This window comes from Dasypus novemcinctus, chromosome 5 (assembly GCF_030445035.2).
Source record: "Dasypus novemcinctus isolate mDasNov1 chromosome 5, mDasNov1.1.hap2, whole genome shotgun sequence".
Taxonomy (NCBI): Eukaryota; Metazoa; Chordata; class Mammalia; order Cingulata; family Dasypodidae; genus Dasypus; species Dasypus novemcinctus.
In genome coordinates this window covers 90,725,875-90,746,633 of record NC_080677.1, presented here as the reverse complement: position 1 = coordinate 90,746,633, position 20,759 = coordinate 90,725,875, and the positions used below count along the sequence as shown (strand labels likewise).

The window sequence follows — 20,759 nt, the reverse complement described above, 5'->3', positions numbered from 1 at the left end:
GGATGAGGGTAGAGCCACAGGTGCCTGATGGTCAGGTTTGTTCAGGCCATAGTTGCCTGCAGTTGCCCTGAGAGGCTGAGAAAACACCAGCCCCTTCCTATCCTCTGGGGGGACAAGGGGGAGATGGACTCAAAGGCACTCAACAAACCAGTTCTTGTGGGCTGCCATTGCCTGGAGAGGCCAAGGATATCCAGCACCACCCCTATCTTATTGGGGTGTGGGCGTGTGGCCCCAGGTGACCCACTGTTCGGTCTGCAGCAGCTGATGCACTTGCCTGTAGAGCATGGTACAGGTAACACCAGCTTCCTCTCTCCTGGAGGTAGGGCTGGAACCTAGGCTAGGGCTGCAGTCTGATCTTGGTGGAAAGAAGCCAGTTCTTAACTTCACTGGATTTTCAGTCAGTGAGACTTCCCCTCCTGCTGGGGACAGACTGAAAATGGTGGCTACCAGACTCTTTTCCACTTGTACAGGCTCAGACCCTAGCTATTTCTAAGATTATACCTTAGCCAGCCGAGTCCACTAATTAGTAGCTGAGGTTGGTGAACAACTGTTTTTTGCTCCACTGTTTGTGGGAAATGGAGCTTCTAACTCCAGCCATGGGATAGCTCCTGAGGCAGCTTGCGCCACTAGAATAGGATGGGCACCAGTCTCTGTGGCAGGCCTGCAATTTCCCAGATATGGTGTAGGTTCCCCCAACTTCCTCCCTGCTGGAGGTAAGTCTGAGGTTTAGGCTAGATTTGCAATCTGATCTGGATGGAAAGAAGCCAGGCCCTACTGGCACTGTGATTTTTAATCAGCCCTGCTTCCCTTCATGCCAGGGGCAGAGTGAAAATTGTGGTTACTGGCCTCTTTCTGACCTGGACAGGCTCAAAGTTTAACTGTTCCTAGAATTATAATTAAGCCCGCCAAATTTACTAATTGGTAGCTGAAATCAGTGCCACATTGTGTTTTCCTCTCCTTTTTTGGGGGGAAATGGAGCTTACAACTCCAGCCACTGATTAGCTCCCGAGGTGGGCACCAACCTCCACGGGGTGGAGCGCTCTACTCACAAATCTTCCTAGCAGATGGGCGGTCTCCTCCTTCCATATTTTCAAGGATGTTGCAGAATGCTGTTCTGGTCTCCTGGAGCCCCCGAATAGGTGCTTTAGATAGCTCTGGGTGATTACTAACTGCCCTATAGCAGTAGCTGACTCCAGGAGCTCCTTACTCTGCCACCAACTTGGCTCCCCCACCCCATATACGTAATTTTTAAAAAATAAATATAGATATATCTTGGAGCTATCCTGAAATGTGTTTTTTCTAAAAGGTGTGTGATCAAAATATGTGCACTTTCTAACTATAACCTGTGGGCAAACACCACTGCTGTAGGAGCAGGCTTAGTGGTGGGCAAGGGAGTTTTGCAGACATTCAGTAGTTAGGTCTTCAGTCCATTCTCTAAGTTTCTTCCCCTTCTCCAAATCCTGTTCTCTTTATCTACCACTGTGGCTGTTTGATATTATTTATGAATCCCCACAAAAGAGAAAAATGATGTTTGTAAACTGGTCTGTTCCTCTGGGTGTGATGCCCTTTGATTGAATTAAATTCAAAGGTTTTAAGTTTACTTGATAAAAGATTAGGGCTTTGATTTCACCACATCAGTAGGGCATGACTCAGTGTTGAGTCCCTGCCCTCTTAGTGGGCTGATATAAATGGGCATCCACTCAAGAGGACACAGAAGAGAGAGCGCTCCACAGATGTCTGGGGAGAGAAGGCTCAAACAGCTAAAAGCCCGGCAGAGGTGAGTCATTCACCTGATACTTTGCAGCTGAAGAGAACAGAGCAGCTGAGCAGCTGATAAGGCCTTGAAAGAAATGTCAGACTGATATAGGAAACCCTGAAAGATAAGCCCCATGGCAGCCTACAGCTGAGATTGGAAGACGCTGGGCCCACAGATCCTCAAGAGGAAGAAGGAAGGAGAGACCAGGCAGAGATCACCTACCATCTTGCTTCAACAAGTGGCAAATGACTTCTGTGAGAAAGCAGCCTTGAGTTGAACTCTTTAGGGACTTGTACCTGTAAGCTTTTACCTCATATAAATGTCCTTTATAAAAGTCAACAGATTTCTGGTTCTTTGCAACAGCACCCCTTTGGCTGACTAATACAACCACATATGAGAAACTGCTGTGAAAAACAGCTTTTGCTTCTTCTGCCCACATCTCTATTGGCCCTCTCCATTCTGGTTTATCCATCATTTTGACTGTTTCCAGAAACTCATTTTTGGTTGGTAGCTGTCTCCCCCACATTTTGGTGAATTTTAAAATTGATTTTCTCTGAACTTCTTTAGAACCATGCTAAGTGTTTGGGGGGCAGAGGAGAGGTAAATGTGTGTGTTCAGCCACTCTTTGAGACAGACCCCTTGGCTTCAGGGGCCCAAGGCTATGTGGACAGGGCCCTGCTTCTGAGACCTTGAACCTGGGGTGCAGATAGGAGCACATACACAAAGGAGTGTGTCAGAAAGTCACACAGAAAGGAGTCAGAAAGTCTCCTTACAAAACTCCTTTCCTGAGAGTGATGTTCTCCAAAAGACTTCATTGCATTGAGGCAATATGTCTACTCTGGGGGCAGAGTGCAGCATATCAAGAGTGATTATGTCCTATTCAAATAAAAAGTAAATGAATGAGTCCTCTGCTGAGAGACGTACATTTGTGATTATAGGGATGACTTTCAAGTCAGCTCTAAGCATTCCAAAGTGAGGAATACTTTTCATCCTGAAGATTTCACACTACTACTTAGGGAATCTTCATAAGGAGCCAGAGAAAGGATGGAGGATGCCAAAATGAGTAGGCTCATCCCCAAACTGATGCAGTGAAAAACAATCAGGAATCGTACAATTTTTTCCTCTCCCACAAGGTTCCTGAAGAAAGAGATGGAGTCCATTTTCAAATTAAAAACGATTGTTCAAAATCTGCTCTTGTAGTTTAATCCCCATCCCAGTGTTTATCTGTGTAGACACAACCTAAATGACCTGATTCATTTCTGATTCATTTCATTTGAACAAGTGCATAATCAAGCTACAAGGATAGAGCCTTGAGGGGTTGAAAGGTGAGTGAAGAATGTGGGGGAGTTGCAGCTAATTTCAATGTAAGATGGGCAATTAAATCAAGTATGACTTGGTCAGCAGAACTGCATGGAGAGACAAGTGACTTATAAATAGAATTTCAAGGTGGGGGAAGCTAAGGACAAAGTCACTCTTCCTGTAACTGCATTCTCAATGATAATTTGACAAAGGTGCAAGGGTCCAAAAATTATGAAAAACAAAATGTCTAGCCTTTAGCCCAATGTCTGATTACAATAAGAGAATACATTAAAGTATTCTGGAATGCAAAAATACACGTAGAGAATAAAAATCAGAGAAATCTATTCTAGTTCTGAACCAGATACCACCTGGTTAGGGATACACCTGTTTGTTGCCACCTTGTTACAGTAAAGGAGGCTAAAAGGCAACTTTGAGGTAGGACATGATTCAAAGGAAAGGGGGATGCAGTCACATATAAAAGATTAAAGATAAAAACCATGGTTTCTTTTAACAGAAAGCATTACATGAAGATACATTAGAACCTGACAAAGCAGAAAATACAGACTTTGTAACATTAATAGAAAGTGTTTCAAAGCATGGTTCTGGATTCAGAATGGTCTTATAAGATCACACTTGAACACAGAAATGTCTCCTTACATGTGATACAATGAATGTGGAAGTGGATTAAGTAGGAGCAAATGAAATTTGAAAGCAACAGATCCAGATGAGAGCTGGGGACTGTTTATAGTAGCAAAGACAAAGGCAGCAGTTTTACCAGGCTGCTTCCTTACATCTTTGACATGTGCACAAATATACTTTAAGGAAAATAAAAAGGCCACCATTAGAGGTCCATGTTTCCTAATCATCAGAAAGAGAAATAGAGCTTCAAAGGATGACTTAGAGATGTTTAGCATCTGTTCTGCAGTGTTGTCAGTGGAGCCCCGTGGAGCCTGATGAGCCACTGGCATGATGGGGCCATTTGAAGAACAGGGTAAGCCGCTGGTAGGGGGCAGGAAGAGGCTTGGGGTATCACAGGCAGTCAGCACTGGGGCTGCCGGGTCAGGCTGTTCTGACACAATAAAGCAATCTTTGCCGTTCAGTCCATCAGGATGTGGGTGTGCTGCGAACTCCATTTGGCCCAATGCTGAGGATGATCTAGTTGTGAGAATGGCCCCTGGCAGAGATCAGTCTTTTTCCATCCTGGAGAAGAGAATTGTTCACCAAGAGGCAGACTTTGACTCGCTACTGCTGGGTTTTGAGACCACTGATTCAATTCAGAGATCCGACTTAATCCTACTACTGCTACCTGGCATCCCTGACCACATCGCCTAACACTCTGTCCTCCTTTTTCTAATGGAGAAGATCAGGAGGTAGGAGAATAGCTGTCCACTCAAACTAATGCATCAATTTCCTGTGTCAAAACCTAAGGAAGTGATTTAACCAATAACACTCAGATTTACAAATGTGTCATCTTGTAAGTACAGAAATTCTGCTAGAGGTACAACATTTTCTGGGACATTTTCAAGAGTGGCTTGACCAGGAGTAGGCTCTGTGAGATGGTTGCCAGGTTTAGGCGACACATTGGCCATGTTTAGTTAAACAATCATTGGATTGATAGAAACACTGCCTGATTTGAATGCATCTGAAATCCATGACTCTCATCTCATTAGCATGAATCTCTAAGACGCTCTCTTATCTATCTGTTTAAATTGAAACATCAATACAGTTCAGGCTGATATTTGATAAAAAAAGTATTTACTTGGGTGGCACTGAGCCAAATGTCACATCCTCTCACCTCTTCCACTGGGAAGGGAACTGGAGTTAATGCTTTTAGGACAGGAATAGCATCAATTTGGGTATCCTATCTCATACATTGATCCTTCAGAGCTTTGAACAAAAAACGGCATATTAGTCCCCTCATTGCCCAAGGAGGATGTTAACCTGCACCCCTGCAAGAGCGAGGACACCACAAAAGTCACCTTCCCCCGCTGGATGGGCCAGCTGCCAACTGTGAACGGGAACTTGGTTAGAGTAAAAGATTCTTTGTCAGGAATGTGGAAATTGTGACATTAGGGACTAGCCTGGGCTAGAGCCTAACGCTTCAATGAAATTTGCAAGTTCATTTTGGTTTATATACCTGTTGGAGCTGAGACATTAAATGCAGAGGGCTTTTAATCTAGGTATTTTAAACACTACTTGATACCATGGACTCGTGTCACTCAACAGAGAGTACTTCAAGGACAGAGCTATCTCTGAACCAGAATAAGACCCCAGGAAGGCTGATTCAGCCCAGAGCATTTGGGACAGGGTTATTTTCTTTTGTTTCAACATTCACTTTTGACAGAACTGGCTTTTCTCTTTGCCCCTGCTGGAGAGCTAATAACTTCCTTCACATTCACCTTACTCCAGTCCTCCCACACTGGCGGCTGCAGCTGACTTAATATGCAGGTATGCCATGTGCTTTGTTTATATTTATTTTTTTGTCCATTTGCTATCAAGATATAGATATATAGATACCCTAAATAACCATACACAGGAATGGATCAGGTAAGTTAGTTTGAAAAAAAAAATCCCCCCAAAACACACCACAACAAAATGGAAGAATGAATGCAGAGTGTAGGTCACGATTCAGTGCTAGAGCCAGTCACAGGCAATACAAAAGGAAGATTACAACCAAATACTCTGCTGTTTCAGACAGTGTTACTTGTTCCGGAGATTTCTAAAGATGCATTCAATTCCTGCCACACATCTGAGAGCTCTACAACTATGGCTAAAATTGAAAATAAATAATCCAAATCAGCTTGGCCACATTAACTCTGAAATCTACTTTACTAGTGAGATAGAATTTACTCAGGCCATATAGGTCAATAGCCTTGGAGAGAAAATTCCAAAGATGAAGGCCCTTCATAGAAAATGCTCAGCCTTCAGACCTGTGTAGTTCTAAATCAGGGGGCTTAGCACCTCCAAGCCCTCCAGCTGCTGTGAGGGCAAACCCAGGAAAGAGGTGGTCATTGGATATAACCCGAATCTCCTCTCGGCTGCCTCTCCCTCAACCCTGAAACAGAATGCTGCCGAGGTCTGCTACCTTGATTCCACCTAAAAGCAAAAAGGCAACTCATGAGGTATGGCGGCCTGGAGGGAACAAAGGCAAGTGTGAACGTGTGTGAGCTCATACTTTGGGATGATGAAAAGTAGGTACTCTTCAAAAGGTCTGCTCCGTGGCAGAGGGGCTCGTTACTGAGAGCAGAGCTGCACTGCCCACACAAAGGCAGGTAGGGAGGGAAGGGGCTCAGTGAAGTTAGAATACAGACAATATGGAACCAGAGATGGTAGAATCTTAAGATCTGCTAGCTGTGAGCAAAGTCACTTAAAGTTGTTCCTTATTAGAAAAGAGCAAAGAATAGACTTGGCTGGATATGTTTTCCTGTGTAGCACCTCCAGGTAGCTTTGGTACTGGTTTTTGGAAATTTTAGTTGAAAAACAATTTTATTTCTGTAAGTCAAAATGAAATGTGGTAGGCAAAATGCCTGTGGTAGGCAAGATGATGGCCCCCTAAAAATGTCCTTATTCTGAACCCTAGAACCTGTGAATGTTTTAGGTTACATGGCAAAGGGGAATTAAGGTTACTAACCAGATGGCTTTAACATTGGGAGATTGTCCTGGATTATGGTGGTGGGTCTGATATAATCACAGGTTAACAGTGGAAGAGGGAGTCAGAAATGGTCAGAGTGATGCTATGGAAGAAGGACTAGATCACTGGTGCTGACTTTGAAGACTGAGGAAGATAGCTACAAGCCAAGGACTGTGTGGCCTCTAGAAGCTGGAAAAGGCAAGAAAACAGACTCTCCCTAGAGCAGGGGTTCTTAACAAGGCATTTGTGAGCTTGAATTGAAATTCAAAAAAACATTATTCTTGTGGGGAAGTGTTGGTACCGGTGTGATATATTTATTATAGTACACAGTGTAGTGTGGACTTAGTAAGGCATCTGTGGTTTTCACCTGACTGGTATAGGGGTCCCGCAGCAAAAAAGATTAAGAACCCCTGCCCTAGAGCCTCCAGAAGGGAATGCAGGCCTGCCGACACTTTGATTTTAACCCATTGAGATCCATGCCTAACCTAACCTACAGAAATGTAAGGTAATAAATTTGTGTTGTTTTAAGCCCCTCAATTGTGTTAATTTGTTACAGCCACAACAGAAACCTCATATAGAGTCCAAGAGTCAGCTTGACTTATAATTGTGCAGTTTTTGCATTTGTCTCGGTCTCAAGTGGTGGTGGCCAGGACATCAACAAACCCTTGGGGGAAAGAAAATTTAAATTGCTGCCTGTGTGGAAGCCATGCTACTCCTTCTGCTTGGTTGGCTGGCTAGCATCCTCATTACAGCTCCTGCATTTCATGTGGACTTTGGTGGGAATGAGACAACTCAGCACTCATCCCAGGTGAACTAATTCCTAACAGGCTGACTGGGCTGATCCTGAAGAGTGGTTTATTAAGTGATCAGCCACAAACCAAAGATGTTTCAAACAAGAGATAGCAAAGGGATAGGGCAGTCACCTGTCATCTTGCATTTCCTGAAGAGCTGAAGGTCATTTGTTGCAAGATAGTTCTCTGCACTCCCAGAAAAGACACGGTCCTGCTTTACTTTGATATGCAGGATGAGATTAGGAACCAGTCAGTGCTGTGTCACATTCAAGAGCATTCCAAACATCAGTGCTTTGGTCAGAAAAGAATTTCAAGACATGAGAAGCTGGATTTCCAAGTCGCCAGCACATTCTCCTGATAATTGAAAACCAAATTTACTTTGGCAGGGGAGACAAGGAATGTGGGAATGGGGATGTTACCCGAGGCCAAATATATAGTGTCACCCTGCTTTTCTTTTAAATTGAATGACTGTTAGGTGGCATGTAGACTTAAAAAAAATAAATAAAGAGTCCAATGCATCCTTTGTGACAGTCATTTGTATATATAATGCACTCTGCGCAATACCTGGCACATAGCTGTTCCTCGTCAGTTTCCTTAGATAGAAAGAAACTACCAGAGTTATTTGGAAAGGGTGCGGGGAGAGAGAGAGAGAGAGAGAGTCAGTCTGGCCTGGGTAAGCTGGGATTTGTTGAAGTCATGGCCCTTTCATTTGCACGGAAATGGTTCTTGCCACCTGGTGGCCCTGTTTTATTTTTCAACAAGTGGCTAATGGGAATGGACTGGTGCTAAGTGAACTTCAGAACTGAAGAGGAGCCAGTGAGTGAGACCTGGGGTGTGGTCTCCTCTGAATGAGCAAGCACATTTTCAACACAATTGGCTGCCTAATCGCGTGTTGCAAACTTGGCTGATGTATTTGGATGTGTAAGCAATTATGTTTCTTCTAAAAACCTTGGTTGGTAATGTTTTTGTTCTCCATTTCTTACAAGAACTAACAGAGGGAAGACATCGGTATAGAAATGGTTTTCAATACGTTTTGTTTTGCTTTTTAACTTTCCCTTTCAAAACATTTTTCAATTAAGCTAGCCAACTGATCCAAGGTTGATTTTACCTCCAAATACCACACAAAACAGATAACAAAGAGGAAAAGAAACACAAAGGATAATAAAAGTAGGTTAGTAATAAAACAACTTGTGAAGGAAAAACCACTTCATTTAAATGTTAGCGCGATTAACTTTTACTGAGTACCTTCTCTGTTCTAGGCTGTTTTAGGTTTTGAGTATTGAGGAAAAATAAGGCATGTGGTCCCTGACTTCAAGAAATGTCACATTTGCTAGGGATTGGCTTAATATTTCAGTCACCTGAGTTTTCATGATATGAGACTGTTCACCTCCAAAAGAACAATTTTAACCACAGGCTCTGGGTTGTCTGGATGTAGTAACTGATATTTTGCTTTCCAACAAACCAGTCCTCTCATAGCCTCCACTATGATTTTTGCAGCCCATCTAATTTATTATGTTGCTAATTAATTTCAAAGGTAGTATATATCAATTCATTGGTGGCCAAAAAACAGCCATCTGTTGTTGCCTCAGATACTCTGCAGAATTAAGCAGAGCATAAAGAAATAAATTTTGAAAGTGTCACATCTGTCATGAAAGTATGGAATTCCAGGCTTCTAAAAACACATGTTCTTGCAATCACTTCCTGCAGGTATTGCACATAATGTTTCTGTAATCCTAGTAACTTTGGTGCTTCAGAATTTGAACCTCAAATGAGGATTCATCATCCCTTCATTAAAATTCAATAATGTCACTTAGGTATACAAAACCTAACTGATATTTCAGGTGCAAAGAGTTGCAGGAAAGTAGAATATATACATTTGATTCCAAGCTTCTTTGCTATTTCCAAGCCATGAGTGACCCTTGGTCACTGGCTCCCTTCCAGTTTTCACTTTTCTCATCCCATAAATGGTGGGATTCCTCATTTCCCAGGATAGCCATGAATATTCAATAAGAATTTGCCTAGCATAGTGCCTGGGCACAAAGAGAATCTCAATAAATATTGAAAGATTGAGACAAGTTCTAAAGTAAGGTTTTCAAAATATATTTGTAAACTCTGTCAAGGAGTCTTTACATATCCTTACATGACTTGGAGGTATAGTATTGAAGGCAAATGTGCTCTTAATTCTTAGCAGTCAGCATTATAAATGTAGGTTTTACCTCCTTGAGAGTTGATGAGATGATATAGTTTTGCATGGCTTTGCAGGAGCATCCTGCCACTTTCTATAGAGATATGCATAAATTTGAAATTTGAAGTAATCAGTGAAATGAACATAATACTTAACACGTCCTGCCATAGTTTGCAAATGAATGCATCCAATGAGCTTGGATTTTACTTTTTTCTGAAATCCTTTCCAGTAGGATCAATTATTGGTAATGAAAAGAAACACCTGTATAATGTTCATGCTCTCCTTGAAGTCAGCCATAATTTTGGAGCACAGAAATCAACACTGAGTTCTCTTGAAGACCTGGCTCTCGTTTCCACAGTGAGACATTGTGGCTTACTCTTGATTGTCCTTCTCAGGTCATATTCCTCCCGTTAGAGTCAGGTTAATGACACTTAGGACCAGGATTAGCATAGCCATCAGCAGTTCGGACTGGATGGGAAGACCTGGGCTGAAAGTCCAGCATATAGCAGGGTTGGTAGGTGACCTGCTGCTTCTAATTGATAATACAAGTATGAACAGAGACTAAGAGTCCAAAGAGCAAACGTAAGCCTCAGAGATTATTCTAAGGGAAAGCAGAGGCAAGGTGAAGTAGAGGCCAAGCTCTGCCACTGTCCTGCGTGGTAGGGAAGACCATGGAACCAACGAGGGCTACTGTGGATGTCAGGGCAACTAGCATGTGGTTCCAATCCTGGGCACCTCAGAAACAGAGGCAGACTTAATCACCCAGTGAGGACACTCACCACAAGGAGATCTGGACCTGCAGGGGGATTGACTTGATGCTAAGCTAGAAGACTCCTGAAGAAGTTTTCCTTATTTTTCTCTCCAGGCACATGCTAAGACAGGCACAGAGCTTTGGAGTGAAAAGCTGATAATGCTGTGTGACAGATCTGAGCTCTATTAGCCACCTGTACAAAAAAAGAGAGATTAACTGCTTGGAACTCTGAGGAATTTCTATTTTAGTTAATGTCTTCAACATGCTCATCTACTAGGATGCTAAAGTTGGAATTTTTATCAGCAGACTGGCAAAGAGATTTTTTTTTTTTTGGTGGGAGACAACTCATGCCTCTTTGGAAAAGGGGTTGTGTAGTTGTTGCCTTCTCATCCAAAGCCTGGTGGGGGGACTTGAAGGAGACCCTGCCAAGGACTGTTAAATGTGTTCCCTGAAATTGGGAGACCATAAAGTCTCCTGTACTGCTGAAGTTGGGTAAATTAACAAATACTGCACACCCAAGTCTGGGCTGGGAGAGTTGGGGAGGAAGAGATGGGCTAATTGGTTTGCTGGAAAAATTGGGATGGGCCTGGCAACCAGACTTTGTTGGGGAAATGGATGTGAGTGTTTCTTGTAGACCAAATATGACCTACGTGGGATCAAGAGCCGCATGGTGTTGCTGGGCTTCTGTCTGACCAGGGCAGTAAGAAGCTGGAGGAGGAGGGCACCCAAGCTTGATGGAAGGAACAGAATAGAGAGACTGTGTGTGTGTGTGTGTACAAAGGGAGCTTCAGAAGAAAGGCCCAGTAGGGCATTTCCCAAGACCTCCCAAAGTGGTCTCAAAAGAAAAAAGTCTGCTGTTCACATCAGCTAGACCCAGAATGGAGCCTCCCAGGCAAGTAAGAACTGGGTCTCTTGCCCTTCCTTCCTCTATTTTTCAGGCCTTGCTCCCAATTCTCAACCCCACTTGACCCTGATTACCAGAAAATGCAGCGATGGGTGGGGAGGAGGCTAGGGAGATGAAGCAGAAGGAACCATAGTCCCTATGAGGGCTCCATCCTGAAGCAAGTCTAAACTGGAAGAAGGCAGACGGTGTCACATGAGGTCAAGCTCAGAGTTTTGATTAAAACATGGGACTTAATGCTCTAAATGCCCAATCAGGTCATTCTGGAGTTTTTTGTTTTTTGTGGTTTTTTTTTTAGGTTTTGACATACTGTGACCTAACGTGATAAGAATGTTTATTGTGGAAAAGTGAACAGTTTACTCTTGCACTTTTCTTGTCCTCAACCAGAATGCACATTGCCTGAAGTAGAATTAGGATGGCTATAGCAGCAAGTCTGAAGAGAAAAAAATCATTGCTGTTTTATATTGGCTTCCGGATTGGATTCTTGAAAGGAAAAAGGGAAAGGCTGCTCAGGGAGCTTGGAATAGCAGGCTTAGGCCATAACAATAGATCGGAAAGATAATTATAGGCCGAGGCCAATGAACCATTCCCTAACAGCTGTGGGAAGGGTGAGGAGAGGCTGCTCTTCAACCTAATTTCCATTTCTGGCCTTTTGATTTGTATTTGGGTCTTTCCTTACTTGAATGGTAAATTTAACACCCGCTTGTCAGTTGACAAGCAACTGGAGAATTGGTTATTTTTAATGAAACCAAATCACAGAGACTTGAAAATAAAAAGAACAATGAAGGAGAAAATGAATGACTTGTCTACTGTACGCTGAAAACCCAAATCCTGGGCAAAGAAGTTTCTGATAGATATATTTCAAATGTTATGTATTCCTTCTCTCCCTTAAAATTAGCTACAAGAACACTATTACCAACACTTACCAAGAAATTTCTAGGTACCAGTCACTTGTTTGAAATGCTTATGATTATTTTGTTCCCATTAGGATACAAACTCTTTGAGGGTGGGGAATTGCCATGAAGCTTTGTTCTGCTCTGTCCTCCAGGGCTTAGAGCAGGGCCTGGTGTATCATAGACACCAGACAATTGTTTGTTGAATAATGAGGGAATTGATTTATTAAATCTTCTGTCAAGAAGATCTGTAAAAAAAGGATAAATGCTGTATGATTCCACTTACAAGAAATGTCTAAAATAAGCAAATTCATAGAGACAGAAAATAGATTTGTGGTTACCAGAGGGGTAAATGGAGAAATATCGCTTAATGGGTACAGAGTTTCTGTTTTGGGGTGATGGAACAGCTTTGATAAGGAATGATGGTGATGATAGCACCGTTTTCTGAATATAATTAAAATCACTGAATTGTACATTTAAAATGATTTAAAAGGGAACTTTTTTGATGTGTGTGTGTATTATCACAATAATAAATGCAAAAAGAACAGAAGCAGCCCTGTGAGGTAGGTACTGGTATCAAACTCGTCCTGCAGCTAAAGAACCTGGACTATTGGACTCTGACTCCTCAGACTTCTGCTAATCTGATTTCAGAGTCTACCCATACCAGTCACTGTGACTGTTCCCTCCTGCCCTCATTTTCTACTCTCTCCCACTGTGCCTTCAATGCAAAAACGCACAGCCAACTACTATGACCCAGAGCCGTAAAGCCAATTAGTGGTGAAGTAGCTCAGAATCCAAGATTTGCAATTGCAAGTCATCTAGTCTCCTCATTCCTAGCCGGCTCCTTCAATCAGAACAAATAACTCATTATTTATTGAAGTTGGATATTGATCAGCTCTCTTTGGATGCACCCTTGGTATTTTTTTTTACCTTTTGAAAAATAATTTCTTATATAATGATTACAAAATTCAGTCATAGTCATCAAGTTTAGATTTTGAAGAGACTGAATTAAATGATGTTGAAGCTGAAAGGAATCTTCAAGGACATCTTGTAAAACCCCTTTTTTTTCCTACGTAGATGAGAAAACTGTGACCCTGAGGGTGAAGTAATCTGTTTGAGACAACCCAGTGAGTCAAGGAAGGAACCAAAGGGAGAGGCGAGGTGGCCAAACGCCCAGTTCACTGCCCTTAAACACCCATGTGCTAGACCAGTTTACTAGTCACAGATTCACCCTTAACGCATTTGATTCAATTATACCTCATTTTTAGAGTAGGATCTGTTAACCTGGATGAGCGTAGTGATTTTTCCTACAGAATATGCTTCTTTAGAAAGTGGCAGCAGGGAAGTTTACCAGGGGTTTGCTACCTACGCCTTAGACCTGGGACCTCCGCTATGGTCCCCTGCGACATTCATTTGTGTTGCTCTCTGGCTTTGTGACTTGTTTGTGTCCCATAAGGTCCTACACAGAGCTGGAGTCTTTGAGCAGCCTCTAGGCTCCTAAAAGAGACTCTGGAGATTTAATCACCACTGAAGGGGTGAAGAATTTGTTGAAGTCCTTATGACATCAATTCCTTTTTTCTAGGGTGAGAAGGTAGTTTAAGTGCTGAATAAAAGTAACATATTTGGACAACTACACCGATGCTGAAATCAAACTCCTGAGCTAACATTTCTTGAGGAAACAAATGCTCTGAAATCCATTCTTGCCTACCCTTGGCCTTAACACTATCTAATTGACTTGAGAAACTCATTTTCCAATAAAAGAATAGTAAGGAAGGAGGAAGTTCCACTCAGGAGAACTTTAGTGTAAATCCTTGGGGCCAATTGTAATTCATAGTCTGAAATTCCTCTGACACACATTTTCCCTTGAACAGTGCAGTGAGAAAGTCAAAAGAGAGAGTCCTCTGCCTGCCCTATATGGGCACACCAGTAACTGTCAATGTTGGTTTTTCGGTGGAGAGGAAAGTCTATTTTCCTTAGGGCTTAATAACAGACACCCACGAGACATTTGACTCGTTTGTATGACTGAGACATTTGGCGAGAGGATGATGATGGTGAGGACAGAGGGAAAAGGTGGCAACATCATCACCCAACATCTGGGATGTTGCACTACATGAGGAAAGGACTTTCACACTTTCTAAGTTGAGAGAGAGACAGAGATATCAGTTTGGTGTCATGGCAGGATTTAAACATTTCTTCCTAGGGGTTTTTCTCGTCGTGGCAGCACTCAAGTTATTTTCAAACCCCGCTTCACCTTTTTTTTTTTAAGATTTATTTTTTTATTTTTTTATTTCTCTCCCCCCCGACCGCCGCTCCCCCCCAGGTGTCTGCTCTCTGTGTCCATTCTTCTGTGTCCACTTGTATTCTTGTCAGCAGCACTGGGAATCTGTGTTTCTTTTTGTTGTGTCATCTTGCTGAGTCAGCATTGTGTGTGTGCGGCGCCACTCCTGGGCAGGCTGCACTTTTATCGTACTGGATGGCTCTCCTTACGGGGCACACTCCTTGCATATGGAGTCCCCCTATGCGGAGGACACCCCTGCATGGCATGGCACTCCTTGAGCGCATCAGCACTGCGCGTGGGCCAGTTCATCACATGGGCCAGGAGGCCCTGGGTTTGAACTTTGGACCTCCCATGTGGTAGGCAGACATCCTATCCATTGGGCCAAGGCTTTACCTTTGAAAGAGTAGAATGCAAATTCCTAAGTCTGGGGGAAGGTTTGATGCCATAATAACCTGAAAGAGTGAGTCAAAGGAGAGAGAGCTTTGTCTCTAAGAGCAATATAGGTAACTTTTTTTGTCTAGCAGCCATTGGCCACAAAATGCCAGTGTTAAAGGGTAGTTTAACACAAAGCAGGAGGCAGCTTTTTCCATTCCAGGAAGTAACTGTGGAAGAAGATGGGGGTGTCCAGATCTTACTAAGAGAGGTGGTCTCATGTTTCAGTCTCTCCCCTCTCTAGTGATGGAGGAGTGAAACAGGTGCAGGCAGTGAATGGCCCCAGCCATAGCTGCACAAGCCGTGGATTGGGCAGCACAGGGAAAGGTGCTGAGAGACTCAGCTGATGGAGTGGGGACTGCGAAGGCCACCCCAGAGTCTGTGAGCTGCACCATGGACTCCACCAGCTTAAGCATGAGGGCCTCAGGAACCAGGGTTCCAGGGTTTGGAATAGCAGGGATTGTATCCAGAGGCTACTGTTAAGATGGATACTCATTTCATCTATGTCTCCATCCAGGTGTGGACTGATACACATGGTGAGATATGCATAGCCACATTCCAATGGAGACCGTGCGTTAAGACAGGGCTCTAGGGTTTTCTTGTATGAAGGTCTTCCTAGGTCTTTTCAGTGAACACTAGAGAAAGAGAAGTTAGTTGAGCTGGCATTATTTACATGAAGGATTTTCGAACAGAAATAGCTTTAACCCAGACTTCACTTGCATACAACAAACATAGATCTCAAAGTGATCCAAAGGCTTGCTAGATAGAAGAAATCCTCAAGATCAAGGAAGTTGTTCTGCAACTCACAGAGGTCAAACATCAGCTTCCTATGAAAGAGACTTCTATATTCAATTGAGATGGGCCTCAGTTCCCTAAGTAAAAATAGAGTAGTTTTGGGTAGTCTTTGAGTTCCTACCAAGCATGGAGATCAACATTTAAGATTTTCTGTCTAATATAAATTCACCAAATGTGACATCCATTGTAGTGACACTTTCCACTTAACCTGTTGTTGGACCAAACCTTCCAATTTGAAATTATTCCCACCTCATTGATTCTATCCACTGAAAACGTTCCCAGTTTTGGCCCACAAAGTGACTACTTCTCTGGGCTCATTGCCATCAAGGGACCAAACATGGATTGACAAATCAGTGGACCTCAAGTCCTATGCCCTCTCCTGCCCTATGGCAGAGTCAACTAAAAGATGATGGCAGACCAGGCAGCCACCATTAATTTGAGTTGGCAAATGACATGAAACCAGTTTTCCATTCTGGGCTACATTTAATCCCACTCCCTTTAGACAGTGTGTGGAAGAACACATAATAGCTGGTTAGTAACCTGACAATATCCCCTCTTTCTAATGGGTTGGAAGAGGAAGTCTCACATTAAAAATCGTTTAGACCAAAAAAAAAGTTCTTCAACACGATAGTGTTTTCCTAAAAGGCAGAAGGCTTAGGAGTGGACATTTTTTGTGACCCAGTGAAGAAATAAAGCTTATTTACTTAAAATCAACCTTTTGAATATGGTTACAGTGATCACAAAATATAAAGTTAATTACCCTCATTATGAGTTTCAATACAATTTGTTTACAAGAGACCTGATTTACAGAAAACAAATTTGCTCCAGCTCAAGCCAAAGTTTCTTAGTTCTTTGACACATATTGTAAAAACTTTTTCCTCCTGATTTTGATTAGATTTCTTGGAAAGATGCTGTTATATGTCATTTAACTTCTGCCAAGATGCTTTAAATCTTTTTAGATGCCTGGTCTCAATGTGACCATCTCTTGAACTTTATGTATCATAATTGCTTTCCTAGTCATTGGATCATTTTTCTAAATGCTAGAATAACTATTGTAGTGCCAACATGTTCTCCTCTAGAAATTTAGGATAGTAAGGGTTATTTGCCCAAGACTACGCCTTCGTTTATTGTTGAAGTTAAAGAAAAATAAAAATGGTAGCTACTGAGGTATACATTACCTAATAAAATAGCTTTCATTTTCTGAAGAGAAGAAAATTAATGAAATATTTCCATTTGTGGTGGAGACTACTAGTAGACTATTTCCAAAATGATGGGAAAATAATATGTGCAATAAATATTGTCAAATAGCAGATATAACTGAGTAGGCATTAGAATGGGTATTAAGTCACCATTTAATAGCAAATAACCAGGCATCTGAGTCTGAAGACAATCAAATATTTTGGATTATTTCATGAGGTTGGTGCTCCAGAAGTGAACAACTTTTAATAGCCATTAGGAAACCAGCTTGAGCTGTAAAACAATTTCAAAATTCATTTAATTCTTTGCAATCTTATTTCTTTTAGTAACTTTGAACTAATCACTATTATTGAAGAGGCCAAAATTATAAATAAATGCAAGGCATTGGTAGCCAACTTTTGATATTGGGACAAAAGTTTGAATATCTAGGTCTACTGTCCCCAGATGAAATGTTTCTACTGAGGTTCTGTTGATTTGGTTTCTAATGAGATAGTTGTCCAAGCTCTGTTCTTTGATGAAGGGCAAAAATAGAACATTATATATATTGGTATATAGTTCATTTCCAAGGACTGTCAACTTGGGGTGCACACAAATTTTCTTTAGCTTCTTTTTGTCTTAAAAAGCTTACATTTTGGGCTTGTGGAGGATATATGAATGCATGATCATCCTAAGTTTTTATTAGGAGAAATGTCATTTTTAAATTTTATAACTTTCCGCTAAGACTTGTGAAATTTTACTCTCAGTACATTTGCTCAAGGAGGATTGGTAACTTTTGAGTGCTTTCTATACCATCATTTAAATATATTTAAAGGAGAGTAAGGTAGGGCAGCCAGGTCATGTGTCCCCTCCCGTGGGTCACCTGCCCTAGGATTCCAGGGCTGTCAGCTGCCACCACAGAGAGAAGATGGTGGCTTAGAGGTTTTGCCTCAAACTGGTATCCTCAGTGGTACTATGGGAACATGCAAGCTGCTCTGCACAATTTCCAGAGGGCAATAGAAAATTGCTATTCAACACAAGGGGATCTGCAAGTGATTGAGAAGGGAATGATACGGCTAGTTGAGTTTCAAGTTGATGACCTCTTCAATTTTATAATCATGACAAAAAGAGTTGAAAATACATATCACGCCTGATCATAGAAAGAAACTTTTCTTTAATAACTGTTTTTATTTTCCTTTCTTCATTCTAATCCCCTTCCCTTTGCATATGAATGTTCATTTCCAAGCCTTTTAATCCCAATGATGGAATTTTTAGTGAAATGTTTCTTTAGAAAATAAAAACTACACAAGGTTCTCAAGCAGGAAGTGAAGACCAGGTCAATAATTTTTGTTACACAGATGTTTTCTTTTCTACAGGAGTACTGTAAACTAAAGACTCATGAATTTAAAGGAAAGCTTTGCTTTGCCTTTAGGAAACAGATTACCTGACATTCATTTCAAAGACTCTTGAGTAAATATTCACAGGAGAGTGTGAAATCAACAATATACAGCTGGGGCTTTGTTACATTTCTAGAGTGTCTATATGTTGGTGGGTACGCATGTGCATACATTAGTTTAAGTAGAGCATGGTCACCAAAAGGTGCAAATTCTCATTATGTATGTATAAACGCTTTTCTTCTCTCACTGCTACTGATCTTTCCATCCACCCAGGTGGCATGTGGTTCCTTTTAGTCAGTATTTATGCAACTGAACATAGGGAGAGGAAAGGGAGCGATGAGCCAAATTGTGGTGAATCCACACTTTCTCAAGTTAAATATTTTCATACCATAATCTTGTGCTCTGTTGTTTGAAAAGTTCTGTATGTAAGTTAAGAATTGCTTGATTATAGTGAAAAAAATAGCTCAGGTTAATTCTTTCCTATCAGCATTTAAGTGTTAGAATTTGTCTTTGAATATCATTTTGTAAAAGAGTTGAAACAGTGAAGGGTTGCATACTTAGTTTTCAATACTTCTGTCTAGGGAAAATGGACAGAATGTGACTTGCCATCTGTATTTTTATTCTATTTAGTTAGATTTAAGTTACCATAATTCTTGTGGGTCTTTGATTATTTGTTGTTTTATCTTTTAATCACTCAAAAATAATTCAGTGACCAGCTTTTTACAAAGCAGCTGAATCCCCTATTGACCCAACACAACATATCTGGGCAACACAGTATAATAAACTTTAGGATGACATGAGTTTGAGCTTAGGTTTAAATATAAAACATCGGTGATATTAGTTTTACCTGTTTTGGTTTTTTTTTTTCATTTGGGTTTACATTATGATTTATATTTTAGACTATACAGTTTTCTAAATTTTTAGTTATGTTTTACATTATGGTTTACATTTTAGCCTATATACTTTTATACATTTTTGGTGTAATTTACTTTTTACTTTTTAAATTTTTTTCTACATTTTTTTCTTCTCCTTTTTTTAAAATGTTACATTAAAAAAAATATGAGGTCCCCACATGCCCCCCACCCCCCTCACCCTACTCCTCCCACATCAACAACCTCTTTCATCATTGTGGCACGTTCATTGCATTTGGAGCACTGCTGCACCACATGGATAATGGTTTACATTGTAGTTTACTCTCTCCCCCAGTTCATCCAGTGGGCCATGGCAGGACTTTAATCTCTTAAAATGTTTTCCCTATATTATAGTACAGAAAGTGCCAGGACTGACTTTGTATCCTCCTACACAGCCATTAGTAAGTTAACAAAATAAACTGGAGTGCAAGTTGATATTCATTATTAACTTTCAAATAATCAATGTGAAAGATGAATTCTAAGGTTCAAGAAAATTAATCTGATATTCACAATTCTTTTAAAATGATTTTTTATCCTGCGGCAAGGTGCCCTTACACTGGGATAAAAGAAAACATTAAATTATGCGTAAAATAAAGATATACTCAATATATTCATTTTCCTTTTACTTTCGATTATGACAGATTTAGGAATACATTTTGAGGTTAAAGGAAAAGCGGAACTTCCCTTCTGCAGAGGCCCTATGATGCCTGTTTTTGCCACTAATGTAGGTCTGTGGCTGATCTCTGGAAACCTAAAAACTATTTCCTTAGAAAGCTAATTTCCCTACCTCTGGACAACCCCTAACCCATAGGTGTGATCGAATTTTAGAGAAATGTGATCATGTTCAAAATTTGTGTTGTCAAACTGTATTAGAATAATAACATCAAAATGTGAGATGATTATGTGAGGATGCAAATTTTGAACTTGATGATAATTTTTAACGGGATGTATTTGAAAAGCAGTCCCCTCCCTTCATTGACTACATTTGAATATGGTCTTGTTTATGACTCCCCAATTCCTAAGGAAATAATTTTAAACAAATCGCAGTACATGTATACACAAGTTTATGTCTTGGTTCTGGCATGGAAGAATGGTCTCTCCGAAAGAATAAAATCCTAGGGGTTATAAATGGGTCAAAAAGAATTAGATTTTTTTATTTATACTTCAGAAATGTAACCAAGTGAATGAAATGGTTTCATATACATTTTTACATCCAACAACAGTGACACACTGTTCATACATTAATTCTATAGTAAAATGTACATCCTTCGTTTTTGCTAAGTAAGATTTGTCAAGTTTTCGTGGACAAACAACCTTCCATTGTAACCGGAACTAGTGAAATAACTAAGGTAAACCATGCTCCTTTCAATAACTTTATGGCATTAATAAAGCTATGTCCAAATGCATGTTAATAGTGGCATGTGTAAATGAAGTCTAACAAATTCCACAAAAAGTGAACACCCAATTTGAAAATTTTACACAATAGTCTATTGGACTTTGTGACTGAATCTGCCCAGGGACATTAAAGTCCAGGATGGTTTATTTTAAGTGTACTTCTGTAGTTCT

At 41.0% G+C, this 20,759-nt stretch overlaps 1 protein-coding gene across 28 annotated transcripts in view; it reads right to left on the bottom strand.

Moving 5' to 3' along the window:
• Positions 1-20,315: 20,315 nt before the first annotated feature.
• FOXP2 (forkhead box P2) overlaps positions 20,316-20,759 on the bottom strand; it is a 612,807-nt gene continuing 612,363 nt past the window's right edge. For all 28 annotated transcript variants that reach the window (XM_058297231.2, XM_071215243.1, XM_058297230.2 and 25 more), the window contains one exon: positions 20,316-20,759. This exon is cut by the window's right edge and continues 3,542 nt beyond it. The gene's annotated coding sequence lies outside the window, so the exon portion shown is untranslated.